This window comes from Equus quagga, chromosome 4 (genome assembly GCF_021613505.1).
Source record: "Equus quagga isolate Etosha38 chromosome 4, UCLA_HA_Equagga_1.0, whole genome shotgun sequence".
NCBI lineage: Eukaryota > Metazoa > Chordata > Mammalia > Perissodactyla > Equidae > Equus > Equus quagga.
In genome coordinates, this window is record NC_060270.1 from 118,173,402 (window position 1) to 118,198,465 (window position 25,064).

At 38.1% G+C, this 25,064-nt stretch overlaps 1 protein-coding gene across 4 annotated transcripts in view; it reads right to left on the bottom strand.

Annotated features, from left to right (window-relative positions):
- Window positions 1–25,064, bottom strand: part of ZNF385B (zinc finger protein 385B) — a 385,907-nt gene that overhangs the window by 341,893 nt on the left and 18,950 nt on the right. Inside the window, exon 1 of one of the 4 annotated variants that reach the window (XM_046659660.1) lies at window positions 8,708–8,872. The exons of the other annotated variants lie outside the window; for them this stretch is intronic. The gene's annotated coding sequence lies outside the window, so the exon portion shown is untranslated. Of the gene's footprint in view, window positions 1–8,707; window positions 8,873–25,064 lie in introns of those variants that run through there. 4 annotated transcript variants of the gene reach the window in all.

The following is a 25,064-nucleotide window of genomic DNA, read 5'->3' on the forward strand; positions in this document are numbered from 1 at the left end:
TCTAAAGACTCTACTAAGTAGGGGCCTCACCAAATAGAAGTTCAGTGTTTGTCCTAGGCGCATTTTCCAAATGTTTCTTCTCTAAGTAGCAAGACCAAGAAAGCGACCAAACAAAATATCTATCTAAATAAAGGCCCACAATCGTTTTCTTTTTTTTTTTTTTTTTTGCTGAGGAAGATTTGTCTTGAGCTAACATCTGCTGCCAATCTTCCTCTTTTTGTATGTGATCTGTGACCACAGCATGGCCACCAACAGGCGAGTGGTGTAGGTCCACGATCAGGAACTGAAGCCAGGCTGCCGGAGCAGAGCACACTGAACTTAATCACCAGGCCACGGGGGCGGGCCTGTAAAAGCCAAAAAGTTTTAAATATGAAGTTTCAGAAATATTAATGGTACTCTTCTGGATATAATATAGTATATTCTAATTGCCATTCTCTCATTTCATTTCAATTTTTACAAGAAAGCCACCAATAGATGTGGTGTAATTTATGGAAGATTCTTTTTCCTTTCTCTTCTTTATTAGCAACAAAATCCCAAAAGTATGATTTCCAGATTCTCCTAAGAAACATGAGCATACGATGTGTCCCAGATGGTGCTTTCCAATCTTTTACACACAAAAAGGAAGCTTTCACTGTGAAGAACAGTGGGCATTTTCAACTCTGTGGAAAGCACTAGAATGACACATATCTGTCCTTATACATTCACAAGCCAAAACTCTCAATTTCAAAATGGCAAGTCAACTGCCCACCTTCATATTCAGTCTTCTAGTAAAATACTAAATTTTATTAATCTTCTGTTGTGTATTATTTCTTAATTAGTCAATTATCATAATCAATAGAGCAAATAATAACAAGTGGCACAAAGAAACACAGAAAGAACATTTATCTGCAATATGGCAAAATAGTGTTTCTTGAATCTCATGATATATTCTTTGCCAACTTCTCATCTGACCCTGTTGATTCAACAAACGTATGAAAGGCAATTTTCTCATCTACTTACATAATCTCCTCAACATTCACTTTCGCATATGAAAGCAGAATAAGTTCATGAAGTTCTTTCTCTTAAACTACATGCAAATAATAAAAATGAGTCAGTATCAAAAGCAACCTCACTCCAAATGCAATCACGTAAAATAATTGGTCTGAGTCATCCACCTCTAAGTCAAAGATCAAGAGAATATACACCAAAGATAAAAAAGTCAGAAGTTGGCTACAAAAGAGTGGTGAGAAAAAGAAAGTTTAACTGTGTATGTGTAGGCATTACGCTGTGTGTGTGTGCATGTGTGCACGTGTGCGTTGACATGAATGGGTCACATGTCATGTGTGTGTGTGCCAGCATTGGTATGTGGACATGTTAGCCTGATCAAGAGTGTGTGTGTGTGTGTGTGTGTTTTGGCCTGAGCTAAAAAGAGAGTGTGTGTGTATGTGTATTCACCAGAGCAAGAAAAAGTGCGTGTTTGTGTTTGTGTTTGAGTAAGCAAATGTGTGTGGGAGGAAAGGAGAGGATTGTATAGGTGTGTGGCAGACAAAATGAGCGTGAGTGTGAATGTGCATTGCGCATGTGTGTGTGTGAGCATGTAACAGGCAGGAAGAACTAGAGCTTTTCATTTCCCTGCATACTGTGAAATGGGAATGTTTTCTAAAAAATTATGAAAACAGCGACAGTTTATTAAAACTTGCCTTTCCTACAGAAGAGCACGTACCTCTAAATGTCTTAATTAAACTCAATAGAAATTAGGTGTGAAAAATATCCTAAAACGATTTAGCAGCAGGGCATGGAGAATTCAGTCGATTTAACGTTACCGCTTTATGTTAGCAGAATGCGATTTTTCTTCCAGTTTAAAATAACCTGATATAATGAATTATTTTTTCCTTCACTAAATGGCTCTCTAAATCAGTATTGCAATTGATTAATGTCTCTTGATTAAACATCACTTTATTTTAAATTAGGGTTTAACAGATAATTTCTGGTCACAATTAAATCTCTTGCTAGTGTGTTAGTGTTATACATAAACATGAAATACACCCTTGCCAGAAATGTTTCAACTTTTAAAACTAATTACCATGAAGCATTGACACAGCATGCTGGATTATAACTTCATTTTAATTTTTATAACACACTCTGCCTTGCTCTCCGGAGCTGACTGGGTGGGAATGCATCACGAACAGGTCAACGGAAAGGACAGAAATGTTCTCATCTTCAACGCCGGCCCCAATGCTCATCAGATTTCACAAACCCCAAGATAAACCTGGGAGAGGATAAAATTCATCCAAGGGAGCTGCTCTTCCCCAAAGTTCCAGTTCCAAAAGCCTCTTCATCAGGTGGAAAGTAACAAAGGCAGGTTCTCTTTTTAGAACTCAGCTAATATTTCAGTGTGTTTGCTGTCAGCATCTCCTAGATACGCGTGCCTAAATATATGTACATTTATAAACACACACACACACATACACACACCAAAATTTGTTCCACAATCTAATGCCACCTTGCTTTATTTTTCTAAATCCAAGTCTATCTCTGAGTATCCATTTGCCACTGGAATCTTTAAGTGCCTAGAACACAGTGGTCTCCCTTGTGACATCACCTCCCCCTCCGCCATATCATCCATCCATCGCTCACAGGTCCTGTCACCTCCCAGGATCCCCCATGGGAGTGGAGGTGAGCCCCTGCCACTCTGCTCTGTTTAATAACCCTGCAACTCTAGGTGGGACTTTTCCACCTTTTTCAAGTCTTGAAACCCCGTTCTCTCTTGGGCAACCCAATCTAATGCCCCCCCCCCCAGAGAATAAAACCCAAAAGTTCTTTAGTTTTCTCCTTGGAGAGGGGAGTGAAATGCAAGATGCTCAGACTCAAAAAGTAATTGGCCTCTTCTTCCTGGGTGGAATGGAAAATAGGTACACTTTAGTCAACAGCAGGCAAAATTGCTGAGATTCTATTAATACACTATTTCTGCCTGTGTTTAAAGACTTTCTGGAGACTCTGTAGTATATGAATTGTCCTTTTTTCAGACTAACAATTGGACATATTGCTCCAGGTATGTCTCTAGAAAAGGTGTCTAGAGGTTAAAAAAATGTACTTAGAATATTTTTTAAAAATGTAACTAGCATATTGTTGAAAATAAGTTTATCTGATGTTTCCAGACTTTCCAAATGTCCTGAGAGTGTGTATATATGTACACGTATGTGTATGTATGTGTGTGTGTGTGTAGCTAAGTCTATATATCATTCAAAATTTTCCATTGATGTGTTTTCCTGAGCTGTAACAGCTTTTTTTAAATAAAAGTTTCAAACTTTTTTATAATAGTTATTTAAAAATCTCTTTTCCAGTTTACTCTGTGGCTTTGGTTTTGTTAATGAGAACTGACATGCAGATTTCATCAAGATTTTCAAGTATATCTGCCTCAAGTTATACAGGGTATTGGCATAACTTTTAATCTCTTCTGACTGTGGCCATAGTCCTTTTCTCACTCTAAAATGTACTTATTTGCATTTCTCTCTCTCTTTCTCTTTTTATTCCATTTACCAAACGTTTATTTCATTGTTTGGTTTTAAACTATACTTTATTCATCAGTTCTACTGTTTTCCTGTTTTCTAACATTAAATTCCTGTTTTGTTTTTATTATTAACTTATTTTTACTCCTTAAGTTCCGTTTATTTTTGTTATTCTGTTTCAGGATTTTTTTTTTCCTCCCAAATACCAAGAGTTGAATGTTTCACTCATTTATTTTCAAACTTTATTTTTAAAAAATAAAATCTCTTAGGGTTATGAAGTTATCTATAAATACATTTTTGGCTGCAAAGTATAACTTTGATTGCAATTTTCTTCTTTAATTGCTTTCTTAAAAGTCTTTCGTGGTATTTTTTATTTCCTCTTTGACCTGGGGGGAATGTCTGTTTTTTCCTGTGAAGATCGTAAGCCTGGAAAAGAATTTTGTGTATGGGGGCTCTATCTAAGTCATTAAAACCCTAACGATGTTACTAGCTATTGGTAACTCTCAGTTTATCACTGCACGCCTCTTTTCCGTATTTCTATCCTAGACACAAATACAACACCTCCTACTCACTCACTCCAGTCCAACCTATCAAAACTAACAGAAGATTTCAAATGGAACGTTTAGCAAAAGTTTTCTACAAAACATTTTTTTACTTTTTCTACTCAAAAGTACTTCTTGAAGGAAAGACTGGTTCTCTCCGGGAAGTCCTTGCACGGGGCTGGTGAGTGGGCACAAATCCCCAGTGGTCAGAGCGTAGCTCATTCCCTCTCCCTCTGGCACGCCCTCCCTCTCTTTACACCCATCCACACCATTTTTTAGGCAGTAATTGCAAACTGAGTCATTTGGGCAACCAAGAAGATCCTTATAATTGAAATTCTTTAAACTCATTTAGTATCAGAAATGCTCATGTTAATCATTTAAAATATCCTGTTAGACATTTGGGTTTCCTCCAACTAAGGAAGATGAAGGAGTTCAGGAGGCTGGGAACAGGGAAAGGGCTGCTGAGAAAATAAGTAAAGCCTCCAACTCAGACTTCAGCTATTTTTACACTTTATACCCCTTTGTTTAAAAACCACACATGAAACTAAAAACAATACTCTTGCTAAATGACTTCTACTTTTCGTGAGAACATTTCACAGTTTCACAAGCGATTCTTCAGACCTCTGACAGAGCTCAAAACAAGAAGCAATCTTAAGATGTCATTCCTTATCTAGCCATTTTACTAAGATGTACTTTACCCAAGATAGACTAAATGACAACCTGTTTTCCCCCTTGGTAAGTGTCAGATAAACTAGCATTCCCAGTTCGGCCTTGACTAGAGTTCTTTCAGAAATGATTAATGACATATTCCAAGCAGAAGTCCCCAAGGAAAACATCTTCTCTTAATTCTTATTATTCTAATGAAATGGTATAGCTCATCATTCATTAATCTGTCTGGAGTGACAAAATAGGCTGCAAGCAAAATAAAAAGTGCCTCTATCACGTCCAAAAAGACAAAGCTGAGATAATTCATTAGCGAGAACATATGCTTAAAATTCACTGTGTTGCTGAATCATACAAGGTTTCCTGTAAAAAAGTAACAGCAACACATACATTATATTCCCCTTTTTTGAGGAAAATGGTTACCTCCAAAGAAGCCTACAGAATTCTTATGGAGTAATTAAAATTCTTGGTTTTCCATGAAAGAAAATTTCCTACGTGATAGATTTCTAAAACATATTGTCCTGAGGTAATGAGGTAAAGAAAAGCCGAGCGAGCACAGTGACTTACAAAGCACCGTGGGAAAGGGTGGTTACTGGCTTTTTGTCCTCCTCCTGATTTCTTATGCCTCCTCTTCAAAGATAGGCATATGCCTGTCACTCCCATTAACCACGCATTTTGCAAGTGTGAGGCCATTCCACAGTTTATAGTTAAATTAACAGAGTTTAGTGCACCCCTTTTCTCAAAACTAGCTTTTAACTAAACGTAATAGACTAACATGTAAAACCAATTTCTTCTGGCAAAGTACTTTAAAGTTCAACAATAGCATACAGGTAATAATGATGAAAACTGTACTATTCTCTCTGACTCAGTACAATCCTAATCAGCAGCAGCAGCAACTTAGACCAGTGATCAGGAGAGCTTGGTGGAGTCCTGCACTCATGGAAGGTGCCACTCCCAAGCCACGAAGGACATTTGTGCCCTGCATCCCATCTCCACATCCTGAACCTAACTTCCCTAGACTTTAGAACTTAAATCTGTCCCCAAGGCTGGCATGTGAATACCATTTGGCTATAAAAATAGGACAGAGCGAATCTAGATGTCTCCTCTTGAAGCGAAAAGCTAAGATCTCAGATCATCAAGGCTTAAAAAATTAAGTCATTTGAATATCTTTTCCATTCTAAAGAATTATTCTCTTGCACGCAAAAATGAACACATCAAAACAGGAATTCTTGGCTTATGGGAGTACGCCATCCATTACATATAAGGCATAATTCCAGTCTTAGACTTTTTGTAAAAATATTCTGAAAAATGGGCTATGAAGATATTAAAGTTCTGTTAGTGATTATATAACCTTGGAGACTGTGAGGGGAAAAAAGCAGGTTTCAGCCTGTGTATGGAAAATTTCCTCTACAGATGGGTTCTCTCAATTTGGGAAGGAAATAAAAAAAGCAATACAAATATCTAGTGTTCAAGAGCTCAAAATTCATAATGAATCAAAAGGTCACTTTGCACTTGGTCATACAGTCCTAGCCAGAGAGATATTCCCATTTACTAACCTCGATTCCATAAGCGAGATGAAGTGGTTGAGGTAATGAGAGGGAGACTCACTCTTCTGCTTGGATCTTGTCCCCACACATAAGTTCTTCAGTTTCCATAAAATGCTGCATAGAATTGCTATGCTCTATTACACAGGTGCAGGGCAAGTCTCACAACTGGTGAATTTTAAGTATACATAAAAAGATGCTTGCTTTAACAAGGCAAGTTTACTTTTATATCCGCTTATCTCTTCCAGGCCACCCAAGGCCACAAAGCTGAGTTCATTTTTAACTACTTCTTGGCTTTTTGTCAAAATTTGGTTCACTATCAAGTGTGTCTGTAACATTTTCCTTAACACTCCTTTCTCTGTGTTCCCATGTTTCTCTTTGTACAGAGCATTCTGACTTGGACAGTTTTTCTTGCATTTTTACTGTTCATCCTGTCTCTATCTCCCTAACCCAACACCCAGGCTTGAAGACCTTCCTATATCAATCATAGAAATAGCAAGACATTCCTCTTCTCAAATAATGGTTCTCAAATATTTGCATATCAAATGGTTTGCAATTATTTTTAAATCTTGTTTGAGTTAGGAAGTCTTTGGCTGCAAGTAACCGAAACACCAACTCAAAGGCTTAAACAATAAAAGTTAGTTTTAGAAAAAGCAAGAGAAGTTATTGGTTCATGTATCCAAAAACTCCAGTGACAAGATTGGCTTGATCCAGCAGCTGAACAATGTCACCAAGACTATCTTTACACCATCCCTTGGACTTTAGGTGTTGTATTCGCCCTAAGGCTTGTTTCGATCTTCAGATGATCTGCAGTACCTTCTCAAGCTACAGCTTCAATTACTTTCAATAGGAAAGTCATGACCTATTTTCTCAGTAGCTTAATTAAAATGCCAGTATCCAGTCTAGTTGTATACGTCTGGACCACGTGACCATCACTAAAAAAGATCACTGAGGCTAAGGGGATGGGAAACACTGATTGCTTAAGCCAATCAGGGCTCTTTCGGAGCTGAAGGAGAGGTCTTTGTTACCTGAGCTTCATGATCAGGAAATTTGGAATACAGTATTTGAAAGAGAGAAGGGATGCTTGGGAGTCAACCAACAAAGGTTGACTACAAAACTAAATCCTTGATATTTATCAGGTTATGATTCGTCTGCACTTTCTCTTCCTTATAACCTCCCACACAGAATATCGTAGCATTCTCTATATAGCAGGTGCAATCTGAACGATGATATTAGTAAAACACAAACATACAGAGAATACATGCTGAATATATGCTTGCTGGACCAACTCAACACATTTGGGAATCACAAGATGAGAAGAAAATAAAATTTATGAATCATATTTAAACAAATTTGTCATTCAAAAAACTCATTGTGACCACAGACCCATGTTTTGCTTTTTGCATTATTGTTTTTTCACTTCTAAAGCACCATACATTTTGAATTACACTTGGAAAGAACATTTGCTTCTCTAATATTTTAATTGTGATTTTATAAATTTCCTGGAGGATAAAAATAAAAGTTAAAAATATGACTTTTAAATAAGGTAGCCATACATACTGGTATACCCAGAAGATTCCTGGTTTGTGCCTGTTGTCTCTAGGTTAACTATTAATAACACTCACTTTCACTCTCAAGAGAGTCCTTCTTTGGACAATAAATAATATGGTCAGTCTAATTTAAATAAATGTCAAACACCTATATTATATTCTAAAAGAAATTTGAGACATGAATACTACCTAATTAAATAAAAGTAAAGTTAAATAGGCATACTTTTTCATGAGTAAAAAAAAATAGTTCAATTTATCATGTTGTAAAACGGAGAGCATCACTTCTAAAGTCTGAAAGAAAACTCATTTGAAGCCCCAGCTGTTGTGCTTTAGGGATGTGGATTAAAGCTCATCATTATCTTTCTGTTAATACCCTTCCCTGGACCAATCAGTGGTTGGATGGTATTTACAGACCCTGGACACTGAGCTGACCTGAATGGCCTTTATATTGCAATATAATCAGATTATGTCTAATCTAAATGCAGCATGTCCTTTATAGAACAGACAAATCCTAATCCCCCATTTACAAAAGCAAAGACAGTCCAGTCTCTGATGGCTATCTTTTTTTTCAAAATTTTTAAGTAACAGACATTAAAATAAATTTTAAATTCACTCAGTCTAAATTTAGTGTAAAAATAACTATTTGGAGGTTTTGAGCTGTGGGTAAAGCACTTTTTTGATAGTTTAAAATACGTTATTACAAAAACACAATTCTTTTCCTTCTAAAGAATACAGGTTGACAAAATAAACTACTCGCACTATTCTAAAAGAATAAAGTCAAGCTTTAAAAGCATCTCATTTCCTGTTTTCTAAATTACTTGAGAGTTTATCTTGAAGCTCAGATTAGTTAGCTGTGCCTATACTTTATCAGTTAAGCTGTAATAATATTTTAAAGCAAAAGTCCCCACAAGACGACTCACCAAACCATTCTGGAATGAGCCTTCCTGCCTTTTGCCATTTCCTTACACTGTTGTCAAGTCCTGCTTCACCATGAGCCTTTGAGATTGGGTGCCATTTTCAAGGACGTGAGGGGGTGAAGTATGGTTGGTGGCAACACTTCCTCCCCTCCTTAGCTCATGGCCTTCACCACCCGCCAGCCCCAACTTTCTTCTCTTTCATTGCCATCCCCGTCCTCCCAGGACCCTAGAATTCACTGTCAGTATTCTGATGTCATCTCCTTCCTCAGCTCTGCAGGCTTCAGTGAGACTAAATTTGGAGGATCCTCCTTTTTAAAGTTTACATCATCTCTTTGAGCCACATGACCCGGAAATGGGAGTCTAAAATTAGAAGAGAATAGATAGATAAAGAAATAACTGAAGTACGAAAAACAGCTATCCAAAATGTAGCTACCACCCTCACATGTGACAGAGTTTGGGGTTTGGAATTGTCAAGCAGAAATGAAGTTCAATGTTCAAATGAATAAGGGAGAAATTTTTCTAAAGGCATTAGGAAGGGAAAGAGCATATCCGTAAAGACTGATAAAGACAGCTCTGTAAAGCCACAAATAAAACAACAACAAAACAAGCAAGGGCTTTGATGCACTCATGGGTTTTCTTCAGGGAAGGATGTGGAAGGCGGGCTTGTTAACAACAACAAAAAGATGACACTTCTACTCTAACTCGATGACTGATTTCATTCCTGTTAAAATACTCAGAGGCCACTTTCCCCGGCCCCATCCATCTCTATGAAGCAAAGGACTCTATTGATAGTTCTGCTGAGAAGTAAAAATATGCCTGAGAGGTGCCTTGAAAACATTTAGCACCCTCCCTTAAAGCAGGGGCTCGGTGGCAAAATATGCCTCCACAATGCACACAATGCATCTGCATCCAAAATGAACTGGTGTGGGGTTTTTTTTAAATTTGCTTTGTAAATTATCCAGGATAAAATTCTTGCCTAGATTCTTCTCACTGCCTAGCATCTACCCACAAAATATACACTAAAAATAAATATCAACTGCTCTTGCATCTATAAGTAATGTATAAGAAAGGTAAATTTGAAGCTAAAAATTCATAAGGCATATATCAAAGACAAATTTAGTTGACTTCGGGTTTATGTGTCAATTCAAAACATTCAAATCCTTCATGCATTCAACACTTAGTAAGTTCCTACCGTGTTCTAAGTACTCCAGCAGACCGAAGACAAATACCTTTAATGATGTGAAAACCAAACAGAAAGAAATATAATTATTTAAGGAGATAAAATGATATAGCATACTATAAGAGATGCATAAATTCTTCAAGCTGCCCTCAGTTTACTAACAACTCACCGTGTGCCAGATACTGTGTTAAGCACTGCGGATACGGCAGTCAAAATGCGTAAATATACATAACGGCACGTATGTCATTTTAAGAAAATGATAATTCAGTGGGATATGAGTGTTTCATATTTATATTTTTGTAAATATAAATAATTTATTGAAATATACAATTTTGACATGCAAAAGATAAACAATAATTCAGAGTATTAAATAATATTAAATATTCTTTAAAAACGAACCCTAAACACATCTTATAACCAGAATGGCTCCACATTACCTAGCCTCCTATAAATTAACTGCTGCCTATTAAATGCTGCCTTTATTGGGGCTGAAGTGGATGTAAATATTGCCTTTCTCATAGCATGTTATTAAAACACAACATATACACATACAAGCAAAAATCATAAGTAGGCAATCTATGAATTGTCATAAAGTGAACATACCCCATGTGACCAGCATTAAATCAAGAAACAGAATCTTATCCAAACCCCAGAAACAAACTCAAGCCCCCTTCTAATCATTTCCCACCTCTAGGGTAACCACGATCTGGCTTCTAACACCATGAATTAGATTTGCCTGTTTTTAAACTTCCTAAAAGAGGAGTTATGCAGTATTTATCCTTTTGTGAGTTTTATCCACGTTGTTGTATGTGTTTGTGAATCATTCATTTTCATTTCTCTATAGTATTCTATTGTATGAATATATAACAATTCATTTATCATGTCTCCTGTAAATTGACATTTAAGTATTTTCCAGTTAAGTCCATTACAAATGATGCTGCTATGAACATCCTGTGTTTGAGGACATAGCTATACTTACTTGTGGAACTGCTAGGTCTGCCTTATTTACTGTTTCTTTGTAGCATTGATACTTTCAAAGAGAGAGCAAATGTAACACAGGAATATGTGGGAAGCCACAGAAGAATACAGGAGGTAAAAATACATCTTGCAAAGAACAGCTGGACCAAAATTTAAACACTGTTTATTAAATTGTTTATTAATTCTTTCACCATGAGTCCACCATATCACATATCATTTAGGGATAATGGCTTTTTTTTTTCAGAAACTCTTTATTGAAAGTACAACATGAACCCATTTCTGCTTTGTACCTTGATTAAATAAAACTTAAAAAAGAATAAATCTTTTATTCAATTTTATCCTTCAGATAATTTGCTTCAACATTAAGCAAACCATCATACTGTGAGTGGCTACATTACTGCTAACAAGAATGTACCAAGAGTATCTAAAAGGAAACATTTAGAGAAGAAACAGCTCTTGGTTTTCATGAAGCTTGAGAGTTTTAAAAATACAAATCACTTCAGGAAGAACTTTCCTTTAAACAAACCTACGTAACCAAATCACTGGCAACTGTATTTCTGAAAATATTTAATAAGACTTGCATGATTTGAAATACATGGGTTTTATGGATTGCCTGGGCTCTGTGCCTGGAAATTCTCCCAGGGATCATCTCACGTTTTTATTCCTAAGATCAACAATGTTGGCAGATGTTAAGGCTTGTTAGCCAAATATAGTGATTTAAAAAGAGAGAGAGGGAGGGAGACAGACAAACAGACAGATACAGACAGAAAGAAAGGAAAGAAGGAAGGAAGGGAGTCAAGCATTTTAACAATCCTCCAAACGGTAACTCAAAGGATAGGATAGATAAAGGAGAACTCGTAAAGGAGTGGAAGCGCTTGAACAATACTACACAAAACATTTTATCGAGTGACTAGGTTTTAGTTAAGAAATACAACCAGATCTAAATCCTACACACCATTCTACAGTCTTTCCAAATCATTCTAAAATATAATAAAAGAACAAATGTCAAAATGCTTCACTGATAAACAATTCCATGTTCCTCCTAATATTTCTCCACATAGTTGAAGAGACTTTGTTCACTGAAAAAGCATTAAATATTCTCCCAGATCTTCAGTGATTAAAATATCTCTTTATAATTGCCTTCAGGAATAACGTTAATTCATTTACTAGAGGAAAATTAAATAAACTGACAGCTGGACATCCACATGCAAAAAAATGAATCTAGACAGTAACTTTACATCTTTCACAAAAACTAACTCAAAATGGATCATAGACATAAATGTAAAACAGAAAACTATAAAACTTCTAGAAGATAACACAGGAGAAAATCTCAATGACCTTGGATTGGACAGTGAGTTTTTTGATACCACACGCAGAGCATGATCCATGGAAGAAAAATTTATTAAGTGGAGCTTCATTGAAATTAAAAACTTCAGCTCTGTAAAGACAGCGTTAAGAAAATAAAAAGACCAGCCACAGATTGGGAGAAAATCTTTGCAAAACATATCTCATGTCCAAAATATACAAAGAACTCTCAAAACTCAACAATAAGAAAAGAAACAACCCAATTTAAAAAGGGCAAAACATCTGAATAGACACCTGACCAAAGAAGATATACAAATGGCAAACAAGCATATGAAAAGATGATCAATGTCATCTTTCTTTAAGGATATGCAAATTAAAACAGAGAGATGCCACTACATATCCATGAGAATGGCTAAAATCTTGTTAGAATGGCTAAAACACTGACAATACCAAAGGCCAGTGAGGATGAGGAGCAACAGGAATTCTCATTTATTGCTGGTAGGAATGTAGAACGGTACAAATATATTGGAACAGGTAGTTTCTTATGAAGCGAAACAGTCTCACCATATGATCCAGGAATCACACTCCTAGGTATACACCCAAATTGGCTGAGAACTTATGTTGAGACAAAAACCTGCACACATATGATTATAGCAGTTTTGTTCATAATTGCCCAAACTTGGAAGCAACCAAGATGTCCCTCAAGAGTTGGATGGATAAAGAAAGGGTGTTACATCCTGACAATGGAATATTATGCAGCAACAAAAATAAATGAGCTATCAAGCCACAAAAAGACATGGAGGAACCTTAAATGCATATTGCTAAGTGAAAGAAGTCAATCTGAAAAGGCCATATACCATATGATTCCAACTATATGACAGTCTGGAAAAGGTAAAACTAAGGAGATAGTAAAAAGATCAGTGGTTTCCAGGGGCTGGGGAAGAAAGGGGAGGGAGATGGATGGAGCACAGGGGTTTTTAGGGCAGTGAAACTATTTTGCATGGTACTGTAATGGTGGATAACAATATGCATTTGGAAAAACTCATAGAACATACAACACAAAGAGTAAACGCTAATGTAAACTATGGACTTTAGTTAGTAGTAATGTAGCAACACAGGTTCATCGATTGTAACAAATGTACCACACCAAGGCAAAATGGTAACAACAGGGAAAGGGGATGGAAGGGGGAGCATAGGGAACTCTGTACTTTCTCCTCGAATTTTTCTGTAAACCTAAAACTGCTCTAAAAAATAAAGTCTATTAATTAAAATAAACTGATTTTTATAAAATATCTGAAAACACACTATAATGCTCATGAAATGGAAAACAAGAGAAATTGCATTTGAATCCTGAACTTAAGATGCCTGGTCTATATAGACTTCCTTTTCCAGGCAGTAACCGTAATAATAATGATAATGGATAATAGTTACTGTGCATTTACAAAGTGCCAGGCACTATGCTACAGATTCTATGCATTAGCTAATTTAATCCTCACATAACCTTGTGAGGTAGGTATTGTTATCCTTGTTTTTCAAATAAGGAAACAGGAACTTTCCCAATTCACTGAGCTAGGAAATGGTCAGCAGGTTAACTGGCCCCACCCCACACTCTTAACCACAGAGCTACATTGCATTGTATTGCAAAGTGACGATCCAGTAAAATTACATGAAACTCTCTCAAGGATTCCAAATTTATCAGATTAGGTCACTTGAAAAAAATAGGTAAAAATGGGCCTATCATCTAAATTATTATATTTTAAAAAAAACAAAACCTATCTGTGACCTACATACACTTGGCTATATTTGCATAAAATGGAAGTATAATCTCTAATTTTCCAGAATTAGATTTCCTTGCTAGCAGGTACCAATGCTTTCATGGCCCAGAAGTTTGCTCAAACGTTCTTTCCAAGAGAAAAAGAGAGGTCTGTTGGGTTATAGCAAGTAATAGGTATGCAGGCAAAGGGGCCCAGCCCTGGGTCTGGAGTCAGGAGGCCAGAGTTGTGGTCCAAGCCCTGCCACTCCTGTGCCAAGCATGCCTGTTTCTTGGGATCTTGATTTAAAGAGACTGATAGAGAAAATCTGAGTACCTTCTAGTTCTCTGATTCATGCACTTGGAACCTTGCAGATTATTAATTCTTGTAACAGAGAAAAATAACTTAGTCATAAGACATGAGCAAATTGTAAGAGGGTGTGGAGTTTCATTTCAAGTTAGGCAAGACTGCCGTGGTATAACATCCAGCTGTGGGTTTGAAGTTCCATGCCAGAGCCTCTTTCCACAGACATGTCTCAGAGTAGCAGTCAGATGAATGAAACTGTGTTAGAATGAGGAAGATGAGTTCCAGTGGGTATCTTGGGTGATGCTGCATAACCAAGGCCCTATGCAAAACTGAAAAACAGAAAAAGTCTACCTCGTGCTATGCTTGCAGAGGAATCTCCCTCCTAGCGAGGCGCTCCTCTGCCGCCTACTCCCTTGCTTCCCCACCTCACTGGGCATCCACCCCAAAATGTTCCTTCAAGTTCTCTGTATGCTACAAAATATTCACCTCTTCTTTTAAAAATGAGTCTCATTCCAGCTCCTGTAGGATTTAAAAGCAAACAGATTAAAATGAATCTGACTATAGCATAAATAGCCGAAAGGAGCTTAACTCTTCCGGAGTCAGTATTTGCATTTTTCAAATGCTAATATACACAAACCTTTCAAAAGTGGAATTTGGGTAAGTCAGAGGAAGTTTTGTGGGCTTTTAAAAAACCGACTAGTTTTTAGGAAAGGAAAGAACACTGTTCTCGGACACCCTGCCTATATTACCCACCCCGTTCTCGGACACCCTGCCTATATTACCCACCCCACCTTAGCCCATCAAATCAGAAAAACAAAACCAGACACCAAACAAGCCACTGCCCCCTTCTGAAAGATTGCCGATCCAAATCGGAGCCACCTGCATGATGCCAAGGCCCGCGGGTTCTCCAGGCTGACAACTTAATCTACCAGCCTAAACTGTCAAGTATCCACTTTATAATTATCACATTCCACACTAATAATCAAAGCATCTCAGAATTAAAGTAACATGCTTAGAGAAAATATTCAAGATAGAACTGCAAATAATTTTTGTTACGTGAGTAAATGAACCACTCTAAGAGCAGAAGTGATTCTGCTGACATTACCTTCAATAAGAAACATTTTTTTCATTTGAAACTTCTCTGGTTTGGGCCTAAAATAACAATGTTTTATGTAAAGAGTTTTTCAAAGTTATTTTATGCCTTCTCTAAAGGCCGCACAACTCATTATTGTACATTTCTCTTGGTACCACCCTGGATACATTGAAGTTTATATATTTTTTCAAACATTCAGATGCTTTGTGCAATTTTATTTAGACACAATTGAATATTTGAAGACAGTTTTCATTTTTTCAGTTTTTTGTTTCCCCAAATGTGCTCATATTTTGACTATTTCAGGAGACTACAGAGGGAGATCATATAGACAAAAAGATCTTTTTATTTTTCTTTGAAACTATTTCAGACCTCACAAATAAGATGCAGTACACATGAGAAACACTGCTCTACAGAAGATGCACACCTACACAAAAGAATGAAAACACCCGGTGGAAACACACATACACACACAGCATCCTGCTTAAAAAAAAATAGTATAAAATTCTCAGATGTAACGTTAAAAGATTGACAATTAAGAGGAGAAAGTATTAATCCCAGAATCAAAACAAAGAGGAATATTATTATTCGCAGGTAAAGTTCTACAAGCGGATTGATTCCATCATGACCTGTTGATAAAGCTGCCATAGAAATGCATTCTAAGAATAAAAAGTGTGGAGAGATCTTGAATTTCATGAGTCTGTTGTTGGTAACGGTATTAGTATAGCAAGTCTAAAATTTGGGGAGAGAGTGAATAAATGAGTAAATATTAATATGTTGTTGGGAAGCAAGGTTTTCTCTGTGGGAGAAGGGAGATACAGATCTCGAATGAGGGAAGGAGAAACAGAACGCTGTGGTACCGGATCAGAATTAGAGGTATGGTGGTTAACTTCACACCATACCGCTTGGGCGGCCCAGGGTTCACTGGTTCAAATCCTGAGTGCAGACCTACCCACTGCTCATCAAGTCACGCTGCAGTGGCATCCCACACAGAAGAACTAGAAGGACACACAACTAGGATGTACAACTGTGTACCGCGGCTTTGGGGAGAAAAAAAAAAAAGAGAGAAAGATTGGCAACAGATGTTAACTCAGGGCCAACCTTCCTTACCAAAAAGCATGCCCTAAAAAAAAAGAATTAGAGGTATTAGTAAGAATTCATAATTCTGCATGTGTGTGTCTTTGTATTTATTTACTAGCTCTGGACACTGAAAGATTCTAGAAGCAAAGATACCCCCATTCTGAAAATAATGATACCCTGGTAGCAAAAAACACATCTAGTTCCAAGATGTTGGTTTCTAAATATCCTTCTCCACTAAAAGAAACCAGGACATTTTGGAGAAATCACTGATTCCTGGTCTGGAAAAGGAAAAGTACAAAGTAAGTCTGAAACTTCTTTCTATGGCAGAAAAAAAGGAAGTGCTCAAAAACTGATTGAAAATGTCAGCTTGACAGGGCTCTCACTAGCCAAATTTGGGACAATGACAGCATCAAAATGTATAATGGCAGGAATGGATTATAACATATTGAATTTTTTTAAATCCTTGAGTCCATACTGATTTGTTAAAAGGGGGGAGAGAGAGGAAAAATTTTCTTTACCTAAGTAAGCCAATTCATGAGTATAGAAGGAACCAGAGAAGGAGAAAATCATCATTTTCACAACCACCATAGTAATAACCAATTCTGGAAAGATGCATGTGTGGATGCTAATATCATTAGGTGAAAGGCTATTAGGAAACAAGATATTCACAGAGTCTCAGAGTATCTCCCCACAGATTATTTATTGATTACAAAGGGGAAATGATACCTTTACAATGGGAAAATCTGGCAGATATACCCTTACCAACTGATCACGTTTAATATCACCAATATTAGGACACACTAACACATAAGGCACCTGATATTATGCACTATGAAGGACACGACACCACCTATGGAGCATTCTTGTCAAATATATTTAACCTAAATCTGATCATGAGGAAACATCAGACAAATCCAAACTGAGAGAAATTCCACAGAGCAACTGACTTGTACTCTTCAAAGATGTCAACATCTAAAAAATAAAGAAGGCTGAGGGACTCTTCTGAATTAGAGGAGACAAAGAAATATGACCATCAAAAAACCAGCTGTAAAGGACATGCTTGGTACAATTTGGGAAATTTCAGTGTACGGTGTATAGTAGATAAAAGCATCACATTGTTGTTTCCAGGACATGATCAGAGAGATGCTGAAGTGTTCAAGGGTGAAATGTCATGACATCTGCAATTAACCTTGAAATGCTTTAGCAAAACAAAACATAAACCAAATATGTAGAGAAAGAAAAGAAATAAAGCAAAGATAGCAAATTGCTACCAACTGGTGACTCCACATGAAGAGTTTTTGTAACTTTTCTGGGTTTCTGTAATTTTTCAAAATAACAAATTGTGGAGGAAGGTGATGACCCTTGAGGTAATGGGACATTTTTGTGCGTGCTTTGGCCCCAGAACTCTATACTCCACATTATTGAGGTGGGGCCTAGACCTAAAGGGGGATGTATAACTTAAACAGGTGCGCCACAGCTTCTAGGGGTGCTGGTGGGGGGCAGCTGGGAGAGTCTCAACAAACATCTTTGGAATGTAGCTTTGCTAGAACTGCCCCTCCCTTACTGTGGTTTTCAAGGCCCTGCACTATCTGCCACCCTCAGTTCTCAATTCCTACCTCTTTTGCCCTTACATCTTACTCCTTGTCCCCACTTTCCTCTTGTATTCTTCATGACCATCAAGCTCCTTCCTCCTTGAACTTTGTGTTCTCTGCATCCTCTGCTGAGGGAGCTCTGATCCCAGACCCCTGTGCGCTGCAGCCTTCGCATCATGTCGGTCTTGGCTGGGGCTCCCCCTGGGCGGGGGCGTCCTTCCCCGACAGCAGCAGCTCTAGAGTGGCCTTCATGCCCTGCACGCTCCCTCAGCACATCTTGTTTAGAGTTGTTCTTTATGTACTTACTCTGTGGCACAAGACAGAAAGCATCATATTTATGCATTTATTTATTTATGCATTGTTATCTGCCCTCCCTTGAAGGGGCCTTGTCTCTCTTGGCCACCGCTGTAACACAGGGCCTCGATCAGTTCCTGGTGTACTCCACAAACACTTACGGACTCCATGGACCAGCGGTGCTGAAACCCTGCACAGCCCTGAGGATTAAATGCCGTATTGCTTCCCTTGCAATATTTGCCTTCAGAGCAATAAAGCAAAAACGCAAAATAAGAGAATTTGAGACAATGGACTTTCTCATGTTTCTTTTAAAAGACAATTTCAAGATACCTGAATCAATGTTCTCGTGTTTTCTAGTAAAACAAAACTATACGTGCAAACAATCACAAATCATAGCAACTGGACCTTCCTGTCACCGTGACGGTAAATGAATGAGGGGATGGAACTGCTGCCTGTTTGTCCCCGGTGCTCCAGACACCAGCCAAAAGAGAGCATTAAACAACCGAAGGTGGGAACCTCTTCTGCCTTTCCACTTCATTAAATCATACATCATTTCTACATGTGAGCCGCCAGGCTATAAATCATGTGAGACAGAATGAGAGCTCATTTAAGGGTCAGCTGAGCATATAATTTTGAATTCCTAGGCACCCAAAAACTGAGATTGACAATAAATGTGATAAAACCCAGAATCATTTGCTAACTAATAAAGCAAGGCTTTGCAAGCTGCCAACCTGCTAAGCCACATTTTCATATTTAAAAGCATCTATATTGAATATAATTCTTATATGGTAATGAACTTTCAGTCATTTATCCCAGAGTACTTCATTAAAATATACTTATATTTTAATTTTATTTTTGGGTAAGGAGTACAAGGTTAAAAAATACCAGTGAATTGTGTTCTCTTTTCAGGTTGGAGTTCACTCTTGAGATAGGAAATCTTATTGTTAATTGGTATTCACTTAACATCTTTCTTCCGAAGTACGTTCAGGGAAAGCAGGTTAGCAGAAAGAAATCCCATTTATCAAGAGGGGAAACTAAAATGGAGTTGGACTAAGATGGCCAAGGTCACTAAACAAGTCAGTAACTGTTCTGAGAGCAAAACCTGATGAGACAGCTGACTCTCCGTGGTTTTCCCTCCTCAAAAAACACTGCCTCATCTAAAAGGTATTTTGAGGGTATTCGAGTTTACGCATTTTATGTTTGTATCCTCATGACAAAGAGCTTTCACATTAGAAAAAAATCTCACTATCTTACTAAGACACTGTCATAAATAGCAAGACTATTTTCCTTCTTTTAAAGATCTTTATAGTTATAAAATAAAGCTTGAGATCTAACACCTTGAGAGAGCACAGTCAGATATAAATATTAGGTTACGGTTTTTAACAGAAGAAAGGTACTAACTTTGCATCATTACTATAATTTAATAGCCCCCAAAAATAAGGTGCATTTTCAGAGTTCTTGCATTATGATTAGAATTTTATCAATTTTAATAGTACTTCAGAATCACAGCTAAGAAAAACTAAAATTTTAAATATACCCACAGTTTATGTATTAATTCCTGAAAAATATAAATCTCCAATGTTTCCTGTCCAAGTCCCAGGGTTGAAAAAAAAATGTTTCCTTCTTTGAATACAGAGGTGAACAAGGTGGGAATTAATGGGTTATAGAGACCAGGGTTCCAAAGCTGTGCCTGGTTTTAAATCCTCTCTCCAAATAAAATGGTACACATTTCACTCTCTGATAAAGTAACTACAAGAGGTGCAGGAAATCACAGCTTGAGGACAACATATTCAAAAGATTACCTGGGACTTTCCTAATCATATATCCCAAGCATGAACCACTGATTACAACAACACTGGTTCATCAGTGTATACAAAACAAGAAAACGTACACACAAATCCTGCTTATACAATAGATTTGTCTTTTTACCCCCATACCAAAATCTTCATGCACATGGAGTGCCTCACTTCTGACCACACGGAAAGTGTGGTTATTTTCCTTTGCTGCACCTCACTCCGACACCACTGTCACAGTACCCAGGGTTCCATGCCTTCTGCAACTCCAAAGGAAACGCTGGCTGCATCGCCATCTCCAAAGGATTCCTCAGGAAAAGGAGAGCACACACTTCTATGGGATGTATATATCTGTATATAGATAGATAGATAAATATCTATATGGCTAGATCTGCAAGCAAAAACTAGCAAACGAGAATAAGGGAAGCTTCACAATATCTCCAGTCTGTCATATTTGAGTGCTATTCACTCTTCCTTCAAGAAAAATCAGTAATTTGAATTTTTTTCTTGGCTAGAATCATGGCAGGTGAAATTAATTTATATAAAACTACCTTAAAATATTTTTTGCTTAAAAGAAAAATAATATGAACCAATAACAAATAGACTAAGAGCTAAATATCAGTTATTACTATAGACTAAATAAATGGCATTTTGCTGTTCCTTGCAAAAGTGTAGCCCTTTCTGCTATATATTCTGTCCTAATTCAAAGAACACAGGATACTATAAACCATCTGGAGGAGGAGAACGATCTAGAATTGGCATTCCTACCTAGATTCTTTCTGGAGAATTCTTTTCCTGAAGAAAATCTGTGCCTGACTCTAGAAGAGAATTGCTTAGCTGTAGTCAGTTAACAGCCTCTTACTTACACTTGAAAATGCTTTCAGGACTCGTTAAAGACCAGCTGCAAAAGCTGCAGCCCCTGAGCCATCCAGGGATCCCTGGGTCTGTTGCTCCCATTAACCTCCAGACAGCCCTAACCCCGGGGACCTTACCCTCCCACCACCCAAACCAACTCAGATGTCTCTTCCATTAATTGTCATGGCCAATCATTAGTCAACGAACTGGAAAATGTTTCAGCCAATGGATCACAAAAAGAATGGCTTTTCTTGACCAGAAAATGAATACTGTCCTTATTCAGTTACTTTTAAATTTAATATTCTATTTCATAAATTTATAGTACCATTTGAAATGATATGAAGGAAAACACAAAAATGAACATTTTGTGATGTATCTCTGTTTAGTTCTTTATTATTTAAATTTTTACCATTCACAGATACTCAAAAATCTAAGGGTTTCAGATGGCCAACTGTATCAGTTAGGGTTTCAGTGGGAAAGAAATACAACATGCAAATTGGGAAAATTTGATGATGGTTTATTTTTAAAGGACTATTTACAAGCATAGCATCAGAGCGTACAAGGATACACAGGAACCAAGGGTTAAAGCAGGAGTGGTGTTACCACTCCCAGAGGAGAAGGCAGTTACCAGAACCTGGAGCGGAGGAAAGACTATGAAGGAGGCCACGTTTAGGGGAGAAGTGACCGGCACAGGGCACAGCCGGCCTGTGGTGTCTTTCCAGGGAGGGATCTAGGAAACACACACTCTGATCTCACTCTCCTTCCCTCCTCTCTCCTGCGAGCATTTTCCATTAACCAAACCCAACCATCACACAGAGGGCAAGAGATTCCACACATTCACTCCACACTGGTCAGCCTCCAAGAGCAGGGAATCCAGTGGATGAGGGTGAGAGTGGATCCAGAGACACAAATGGAAGATAGCCACATAGGCAGAGACACACCACACACACTCCCATTCTAGTAGATTAAGTTGCAGACATATTTATAAAACTTACAGAATCAAGTCATTCATACAGGACAGGAGCAGATACAAGGTCCCCCAGCACAACATGTCTTGTCCCCCAAGGTCCCTAAAAGGCACACAAGCATGTATGCACCGGCAGTGCAAGGGAAGACCTTGTTGAGGAAGAGTTGCTCATTTTTTGCCACACCAAGTGAAATCTATATTCAGGAAGATTTTGACAAGGGCCTCTGAACGCTATGCAAAGGAGCCTGGATTGTGTATGGGCAAAATTGAATCACAGAAGTTCTTTGATCAGAACAATGCCATGATTACATCTTTGTTTAGAAAGATATCTTTGGTGGCACTGTGGAGATAAAATTAGAAGAGAAAGCAAATGAAAGCTAGGAGACTATCTAGAAAGCCATTACAATAATCCAGGAGATAAATTCAGTACTGTTATTGTTTGGTTTATACTTTTAAAAATCCCTGGTGCCTAATACTTTGTGATATATAAGGAATGATACAAAATTTGTTCCCTCAGTTTTGAAGCTTCTATATTCTCTCATTGATTTCTCTCGCTTCTTTACCTCCCAGGACCAATCATTCATCAAGTCCTATTGAGTCTAACTTTTAACATCTCTAGAACCTATCCTCTTATCTCTGGCAATTCTTTGATAAAGGCCGCATTTCTTACACAGACTAGCATTTCTCAAATTATGTACAAACTGTTCTTGGGGATTCCATGAAAAAGAAAAGTTTTCTAGTCAAATGCTTCATGGAAGTCCTGGAATAGACAAATTTAAATAGTTTGCTTATGTGGCTTGTGAATTCCCAGAAAGGGGGACCACATACAGCACTTCCTCCTTTTAATAGAAAGCCTATTGACATCTCCAGGGACAGTGGTGCACCTCAGAGTATAGATTACAAAATGCTGACATGACAAACTAAGGTTTTCCTTGCATTTCTGTAAAACTTCATTCAGTCTGCTGACTTTTTTGCATTTATTGTCTCCAGAAAACAGATTACATAGCATAAAGCAGAGAAAAAGGTAATCAGTTCTTGCAGTTTGAGTCTCAAACATTAAGGGAACTCATGGGCAATGGATTTGGAAGAATATGACGTGTAAGAGCAAAGTTTCCTACATTCACACCAGGTAAAAGAGAGAGAGGAAATAGTCAAAGGGTAGGTGCAGAGAGTTTAGGCTTAAGTGAGCATCTGAAAGGAAGGCCCAGGTCCCAGCCCACTCACCAGCCCTGCACTGACCCCTGATAGAGGGAAAGGTAACAGAAACCCCAGGAGGTGTGGTGGAGCTAAGAACCAAGGGAATTTGTGCTTTCCTGGGAAGATGGAGCCCTGGGAATAAAGTAAGACTTTGTAACTAAAATGGTTGAAATGTAATTTCATGTCTATGTTGGAGTTTCTCAACCTCGGCACTATTAACGTCTTGGTCCAAATAATTCTTTGTTGTGGGGACTGTCCTGTGCATTGGAGGATGTTTAGCAGCATCCCTGGCCTCTATCTACTAGATGCCAGAAACATAATCCCCACCCCGAGTTGGGACAATCAAAAAAGTTTCTAGACATTGCCAAAAGTCTCCTGGGGGCAAAATTCCAGTTGAGAACCACTGGTCTAGGTAGGTAGAGCCCTAGACATTCTCAAAGAGTTTCTTCCTGGTGTAGTAAATGTTGTGAGTAGCTAAGTGAATCATTCTGGAGGATCCAGAGCAACCTGCATGGACGATGTCTAGAAACAGATGGGATAAAGAAAAGAAAATGCAATGGCAATGGATGTCAGAGAGGACTGATCATTCCCAAGGACAAAATTGTACACTCCCCACGGATGTCTCCACATCCTGGCTGCATTGGTTAAAAACAAAGATACTGGAGCATACCAGGAGGCAGACTGCCTGGGTTCAATCCTAGCTCTAATTATTAAGAGCGGTTTGACCTTGGCAAATCACTCAACTTTCTGAGCCTCAGTTTTCTCATCTGTAAAATAGCAATAATACCATAGAGGGTTACTATGGTAATTGAATGAGCTAAAGTTTGTAAAGTGCCTGCTCTTAACATAATTAAGTTTTGAATAACTGGTGGCCTTTACAATGTATATAAACACCCCCTGGAATTAGATCCAAGCCAGAGAAGCAGAGTGTAACCCTGAATTATAAGGAAATTTCTACCATCAAATCAAATAAGGTTCACAATAGAAACTGAAATGCACAGAAAAATGAAGTTATTTTTACATTACCAGTTTGTGTTCAGAAATTTCTCCTCACTATGTTGGTCTCTTCGCATCCAGTCTAACATTCTCCATTCCCACCCCTCAATGCATCTTCACACCACTATTGTAGTCATCATCTTAAATCTCAAATCTGATCAGATAATGTGTTCCCCATTATCCACAGCCATGGTCACACAGAGACGCCTCAAGAGTCTGAGGTTATATGGGGGAGAGCATGGCATCAGAGCCCATTGAGTTTCTGTGTAAGATTTTATTCGAAAAATGATATATACTCCTAAAAAACGTTTGAAAATCATTGGCCTACAGAGATTCCACTAGATGGCAGTCAAGGCCGCTCACGAGCAGCCCTCGCCCATCCCTCCAGCTGCTCATCCATCAACACAACCTCATGATCCAGATGAAGAAAGTCACTGGTACAGAGCACATTTGCTGTTAACTTCCTAGTTTTGCACATGCTATTTCATCTGTCTGGAATACCTTTCTCTGTCTCCTACAGATGGGAAGTCATTGAAGGAATCTTTCCTTGGAAACATGCTCAGATTTACATTTTGAAAGAAAACTCCCGGACTGAAGTCCTCTCCAGACTCTGGGACTGGGGGACCTGCTTCATGCGCTAAAAGATTCTTTGCCAAGGCTGGGGATCCCTATGATATAATACATAGCTTCCCTGGATGTATCACACTGCCCACAAAGTCCTGCCACAGCACGGGGGTGCTAAAGAGCAGACCACTGGATCTACTAACCTTAGGAAATCAACCTCTCTCTTTCTCTTCTTGCATATCTGCTTACCCTTCCCAAAGGTCCCTGCTGCTCTTCCCTCCCAAGATATAATCCCCTCAAGGGACCTCTAGAACACCAAAGCCAGTCTTTCTTCTGGTACGAGCAACTTCTGTGCAACACAACTCTCCCCTGAGGCAAGGGGAGCACAGAGGCCTGGCTACCTGATGGAAAG